This window comes from Mchenga conophoros, linkage group LG5, assembly GCF_057382185.1.
Source record: "Mchenga conophoros isolate Kocher_MC1m ecotype Shallow Benthic linkage group LG5, M_conophoros_male_GT1.1, whole genome shotgun sequence".
NCBI classification, from domain to species: domain Eukaryota; kingdom Metazoa; phylum Chordata; class Actinopteri; order Cichliformes; family Cichlidae; genus Mchenga; species Mchenga conophoros.
This window is the reverse complement of record NC_140530.1, coordinates 6,920,720-6,928,561: the sequence shown is the minus strand read 5'-3', so window position 1 is coordinate 6,928,561 and position 7,842 is coordinate 6,920,720.

The following is a 7,842-nucleotide window of genomic DNA, read 5'->3' as shown; positions in this document are numbered from 1 at the left end:
ACGTGTGTGTGTGTGTGTGTGTGTGTGTGTGTGTGTGTGTGTGTGTGTGTGTGTGTGTGTGTGTGTGTAAGAGAGAGAGAGGCAGATATAATAGTCAAGAAGATGGAAAGTAAAAGAGTGCAGAGTCTCCACCACCAACTCCAAACACACGCACACACACACACACGCACACACACACACAGAGCTCTGCTGACAGACATACACATATTTCAATAAAATCACCCATTTCCCGTGTCTTTCAGCTGCATTATTATGTGGCCACAGTTTGCACTGTGCAGTATTTTGTGTGTGTGCGTGCGTGTGTGTGTATGAGTGTGTGAGCAGTACACCCCGAGATGTTTTCCTGCACCCCTGACACCTATAAACACAGTTTATGCACCATATATCAGCGCTTATGCTACACCAACCAAGGATGTATTTCCTGCAGCGTGGGGAAGGCAGTTTTGGGAAGAACCGGAGCAACTGCTCAGATTTCAAAGCCCGTCTGATTGGGTTTGGGCTGAAGAAGGAGCACAAGCAGGAACACCAGGCTAGAACAGGGATTATAGTGAAATGCAGACCACATGGCATATGCTTTTTTTTCCTCCTTCTATCTCTATCAGTATCATTCTACCCCCCCTGCACCCTTCCAGCTCTGGCTTGCTTGCTCGTTCGTCTCCAATATCGTTGACTTAACACTGGACCCAGTCAGCGCTCCACTCTGCGGAAAACGTAACCACTCTCAGATCTGTCCTTCATTAAGCCACTGTGATGGCCCACATGAGGTGGGTGGTGGTGGCCACACTGATTGCGAAAGTCTGCAACCAAATTTGTGTGTGTGTGTGTGTGTGTGTGTGTGTGTGTGTGTGTGTGTGTGTGTGTGTGTGTGTGCACGCACGCCAGCCAGAGAAGGCTAATGCTTCTTGTGGTCTTCTGTGGTTGTGGCAGAGACAAGAGGCTGACAGTGGGGGTTTTACAACTTAATCTGTGTACACTAGAGAGTCTGTCAGAATCAAAATGCTACAAATCTGGATTTATGAGCACTGAAACATAAATGTTTAAGCTAATCATAGCTGACATATTAGACTAATACCTAGCATACCATCCACACAAACGTTTAACAGGCCATAACCAACCTCCCCAAACAAAAAGAGGCACTCACTATCGAATACACACACCTTTCATAGACATGCAACGAGGTGACAGACGTGCATTCGTCCACTGAATGACTGAACCCCTCATCATGTGTCTCCGGACCTTCAGCTTATCGGTTCCCCTTGCACTTGCGCTAGTTTGTGTGCCAGAGGAGGAAAATAGTGGTGCATCCTGCAGCTTGGATATTGACATTACAATTTTTTTTATTGCACAAAAGGACAACAGTTCAATGATAAAGTGCAAACTGTGTCCACAGCGGAATCAACCGCATTATGCTGCTGACACATCTTCAGTGCCTGCTAACGCTAAGCTAGCCAAGAACTCAGAGTGGTGCTAAAGCCGTTGTGTTCTGTGTAGTATGTGTAATACATTACTTTTTTTGAGTAATGGCCCCAACACTGATCACAAGGGGAAATACCTCTAACACGCTAAATCTGAATCATTAAGTTCTTATCAATTCCCGTCCCTAGTGAGTAGGCCATAAACTGTATGGGCGGGATGAACACCTATCAGCTAAGCATCAGACTACTAAAATACCAGAATTTTACTCACCAAAGGTGAAGTGCAGCTCTCTTGAATAAGCCTTGTACCACTTGTACCACACAGCATTTCACCACAAAGTGAAGAAATCCAGTTCACTGTGCCAAATCAATGGAGGCGAGGCCTAACTACAGCTCCACACCTCTCAGTCAAAGTGGTCATGTACCCAGTTATATTAAAAAGTAATTTTCCTGTACCCGCCATGTTTTTTTCTGAAATGTACCATCAGATTTTGATCTGTGTGGAGAGAGTCTGAGTGGTGAAAGCCTAATTTTTCAACATGACATTCAGGCACAGCTCCAGTATTCTGATTTTGGACACATTAGAGTCATTTGGGCTTGGCCTTGTAATTACATGTTAATGTTTTTATCACTACTGCTCCTAGTAGATGCAGGCACGTGTAAAACTTAAGAAAACAATATCAAACTATCATTGTTATTTTTGCAGTGGATTATGAGGACAATGTGGGCTATCCGCTCACTTAAAGACCATCCAAACTGTAATTAAATTATCCATCTTACACATGAGACAAAGAGAGTGAGAGGAAGAAAGAGACATGAGTCACACTGACATATTAAAGGACAGAGAGTGGCTTGCTTCTCTTTACTTTCAGGGTCAATCCCTCTCAAATCAACCAAGCCGCGTGCCTATTAATTTATAAAGATTGCTGTGAAATTGTAGCTTCATATGTCAGATACTTTTCAAGATATATATTTTCTTGGAAAATAATCTGTCTACCTATCTTCTTTAACACATTGAAAAAGGTAATTTTGTTTAATATGTGAATTCAGTAAAAGCATACCTGGATAGAAAAACACAGAGAACACTATGAGTCATGGACTGGCCTCCCCAGAGCACAGACCTGAACATTACTGAAGCAGTGTGCCATCATCAGCAGAGCAAAGAAGAGCGTTGAAAGTCCTTCAAAAAGCCTGGAGAACTATTCCTGAAGGCTACTTAAAGAAATTACAAGAAAGCTTGCCTAAGAGAGTTCAGGCTGCGTTGAAGAATAAAGATGATCACACCAAAAATTGACTTTCAAGCTTGTTACAGTTGTACAAACTCTGTTTTTTCACATATACTGTATTTCCACGTTTCAATAAATCGCTGCACTCATTTCCCATTTTTCATGCAAAACATAAAGAAGTAAGGGTTTTTGCAAGACTTTTGCACCCTACTATAGATACCGAAATGACCATTGCTAAGGGTATAAAGTTGTGATTCCCTAAACAATATTCTCAGGTGTAGTGTTTTGGGGGGTTGGTTCTTTTCATTTACTGCAAAAGTGAAGTTTTGTGATTTCAAATGCATTATTAAGAACGACTTTTGTCAAAAAAAAAAAAAGTCAAAAACATTACAGAATATCAGGTAAGGATTTGTTCTGAGGCTGCTCTGTGGGATCAAATCAGCTGGATAGTGAAGTTTCCTCACTTATGGAACCAAGCCTGGGAATTCTGAATTAGCTCTGGCTCTCTGCAGACACGGTGTTAGCATGATTAAAAGGCATCTTGGGGAGCTCTTTAAAATTAAATTTGGAATATATTCATGTATTCATCCCAATGCATTTCCCTTCCAACACTTCATCCCTCAGACAGCTCCATTTACCACTCAGCTACCTACGCACGTTAAAGGTTAAAGCCCGTTAAAAGTTTGCCGTCTTTCTCCATCAGTCTGTGTTGTGAGCGTGCAAAGGGTTAACTCTGCAGGTTGGCTGGATATTAATGCCAGTCGCTCAGAGAACCCAGGAGAAGGCTGGCTTTAGCCCAGGGCCCAGCCCTCCCAGGCCTCTCTCAAACTCCCAGATCTCTTCAGCATACTTCTCATATTAAAAGAAAACAAGTTACACAAATGAGACAGATGGTTCTTGTTTATGATGACAGTTGCAGTTCTTTCTCCTCCTGCTCTCCTCCCCTCATCTTCCCTCTCGGCTTTCCTCTTAGTGTCTCCAGTCTTTTTTGCTGTGAAACGGTCGCGTTGTGCAACACAAGAAGAGTGTTTGTTAAAACCATGCTGGTGGCCAGTGAGACACCAGCGTCAGTGTTTTACATCTGACACTTCACATTAAAAATGTGTGTGCTGTATTCTACCTGCCTTACACTGCTTGGGAGTCCCGAACAGATCAAGTCAATCGAATGATAGAAAATCCTGGATCTCCCGTAATGTTTCCCATGAAATATGCTCTCAGCATCTCACTGGGGATTTTATAATGAAAGTCCTGGAAACCACATAAACCACTAAGACCTATAACTTCCGGTCTGTGGTATGACAGCCCAGTCTTATGTTAGTTCATGAAATATGACATTTATATAATTTAATGCACAGCTCCACGTTGGGGGGAAAAAACAAACACAGCATATCAGCACACAGACCTGCACGGTGGGGGAGGGGTCATAACTTTGGCTTGTTTTGCAACCACAGGATCTGGGCACCTTGCAGTCACTGAGTCAACCATGAGCTCCTCGATAGGCCATGTGTCTGACAGCTGAAGGTTTGCTTAAATTGGATCATGGAACAAGACGATAATCCCAAACAAATCAGCAATCAGACGTTTTCTAGTGAAACCAGGCTGAATTTAAAGGCCTCAAAAGACAGATGGAGAGGGGTGTAGACTGAAACAAATGCTTTTGTTTTATTACTTATCCATGACTACACAGACCAGTACCACATACTTAATGTGTGTCGCATCCTCTCAGAGCTTAGAAGTGAGGGTGTATTCAACATGAGGTGCCAGGAAAACTAGATAGTAATAATAATAATAATAATAATAAAAAACAGGGATAAACAATCAAAATAAAATTCTGTGACTGAATATTTTGTTGTAAATACTTTTTTGAAGCTTGATTAGCGATCCAGGTTCTACACATCTAGTTTTTAATAGTGCTATTCAACATAAAAACGTAAGTAAAAACCAAGTGTGACCAAGGGTTTTGGACTTGCGCTGAGGCATTTATAGTGAAATTTAACACGGCCTATTTCTCACATGCAAAAATTATTTAGATTGTAGTAAAATTCCAAACAGCGAGTTAAGATTTTTCAGATTACAATTCATCCCAGAGCGGACCGATCAGATAAGGAAACATCAGAGGAGGAGGAGTGAAACAGCTTCTCCCCCACAGAGATGGTGGATCAGACTGTTGATGGGGGCTTTAGCTGCCACAGCTTCATCTCTGGATGCTGGTATGGAGGATCACTGAGTCTGCTCCTGCACACATACTTTATGTGTAGTTATAGCCACATGTCTGTCATCAGCTTAACTGCAAAGAACTTTCCCTTAACACCTGGACACTGAATACACATATTCCCAAAACCAAAGCTGCCTGTGTATGCGGGCGAAAGAGGTTAGAGTGTGTGTGTGCGTTACATGTATCTATTAACTAACAGCAACCCACCGTGTCAAAATAATCCTTGCGGTGACCAGTGGTAGCCTCACCTGATGGCTGCCTGGCTGTCAGACACGTATTCGACTCACACAGGGCGCCTACGAATTTTAAAGACCTTTTAAAAACTTCTATAATTCTAATTGAGGACCAAACAAACACAGTGACAGTGAAAATATACTCGTTTCAAGTAAATGTGTTGATGTCCATGTCCAAATGAACAGAAAGGTAAAATGAAAGTGCTGTATTTAGACGGTGACGTACTTTGCATAGCTTTTCCTCTGTACGCAGCCGCAGTGAATTTCAAATCAAATAGTCAAGATGTGACTGAGGACTCCAGCTTTGATTTAAGGGGTTTAAAAGTATTGCATTAACCTTTATACACAGTGCCCCAGCCTCACGATTAATTGGACCATTGATGGACAAGCAGTGGTCCAATTACTCCAAATACAGTATTCATTATATTCCATGACAAATAGAAGATAGAAGATCAGGACTTAATTCCAAGTGTTAAACTTGGATTTGGTAGCTGTTTTGTAGTCCAAAGAGATGTTAACAAAAGTGAAGGAGACCATCATTAGGCTCAAAGACCAAGACATTAACAAGAAAGAAATGAAAAACTTTAGAAGTGTCCACATCAACAATGTGGTACATTCTTAAAAAACAAACAGGAAATCTGCTGGCCAACTCAGCCAGTCCTAACGGCTCCGGAAGACAGCATGAGATTACTTTGTTGGTTCTTGTTTAAGAAAATCTCAACATCTAACTATGATCTACTGATCATAAAAGGACAGTCTTAAGGAAGTCGACATAACAGTGTCAAAGTTTACGATCAAGAGATGCGTTCATGAATGGAAAGGGGGGGGGAGGGGGGGGGGTTACAACTCACTACTTACACTCAAGAGCAGGAAGGCCAGGTGAGACTTTACCAGAAAATATCTCAACGAGCCTGCAGAGTTCAAGAAACAAACAGATCTTTGGACAGATACTTTGCCTAAAAAAAGTCATAACATCCACCTGGCCAGCCCTGGGGAAAAAACTGTGAGCGATCGATAGAAAAAATAAATTTGTACCTGAGTGTAAGAGAAAACTTAACTCTGTCACATTGGTCATCTGTTTTTGAATCACCTTATGAGACACTAACTGCATTGTTTTTCTTGGACTGTGATTCCAGAGTACCAATCATTCAGTTTGGGAAGCAGCAATGATTCCTACCTGCATGAATGGTAACACCATGAGTCATGGATTAGCTGGTTGTCTTTTGGTCTTTTACCCAAAGCTGAAGTTAAGCACATTGATTTACTAATAAACTTACTGCCACACCAGCCTATCTGCCACCTGCATCACTCTGCTCCTACTGATGAACAAGAGATAGTTCAATGAATGAAATACAGGGATTTGGTAGCTGTTTCGTAGTCCAATGTTTTAGGGAACATTGCAGACAGTCCTACAATGTTCCCTAAAATGCACTGTGCTATAAGGAGGGAAGTTCAGTGTAAGTGGGGTCAAAAACAACTGCACAGTGATTTTTCTAGGTGTGGCCAAGCGCTCCCAATGCTGGGTAACTGTAAGCTGCATCAGTTAGTGTCTGGCACCGAGCAAGGATGACAATCTCTTCATCCAGTACAAACAGCTTTTCGATGGACTAAACCCAAGTGCTCAGGGCCACTTCGCCCAATGATTTATAACACGGCTGGCGTAAAAATAAAGACCCCACACTCTCCACCCTCAGTTTTCTCTCAGCTTCCCCCTTCTACCTGCTGGAGAGCAATTAAACCAAACCTGCACCTCTACACCTCAGCCAACATCCACATAAAAAACCCACATTGTGTTCTGTGTGTTGGAAGCGACTCCGGACACTGAAACAACACAAACTGTCGAGCGTTCAGTACTGTGTCCTGTGGCTTCAGCCAGCACTGGAGAGTTATTTCCATGCGCGCACACACACATCGCGCACACATGCCCTCGTACTGTATACAGCTGAGATGTCGGTGATTTACCGCTTAGCTCCGATAAACTGCTAAAATACTCAGCGTGCTTTTCATCACAAATCAGTATCTGTGCAGATCATCATAAAATCGTCTCATAAAAGTGGGTGCAGCACATGCAGCTGAAGGCCAGCGCTGCATGTGTTTTTATGTGTGCTGGTGTGGTGAGCGGTTATTACATCCCGGCCTCGGCCTGCTCGTCCCAGGCTCGGCGGGGATCGGACAACTGCTTGGAACAAAACGTTTACTCATTTATCAAATGCAACGAAGACCGGTGGAGGCTAGGTGGCGTCGCTCAGCATATGTGTGTGGATGCAGAGGGCTGAGGAGCATCTGCGTGTGTGTCTGCATGAATATTTCAGCAGAGAGGAATGCCCTTCGTTCAGCCCGTGTGATAATTAATGGCTGTCAGCGTCTCTTTAGCAGAAGAAGGCGCTGACAGACAGCACTCCAGAAACTCAGGGAATGTGTGAACGCCTCACAGGGGTGGATGAGGGTGAATAAGGGATCCACGGGTGAGGGGTGGTGGGGGCTGCTGCGTAACATCCATCCCAACTGTCTGTGGCAGATGATCCAGGTCATGAAACTTGGGAGATTACCCTCATATGCTGTCATTTGAGGAATTTTGGGACATCTGTGCAAGCTATATGAAAACAATACCGATCACTCAACACCATCTGACATCAGCACACGGCTGGATCCTGCGTGAGTGTGCGTGTGATGGAAGGCGAGTGATTCATTTGATAGGAAATAAAAGATCACATTCGAGAATAGCAACGTTCAAACTATGTTTTAATCATCTT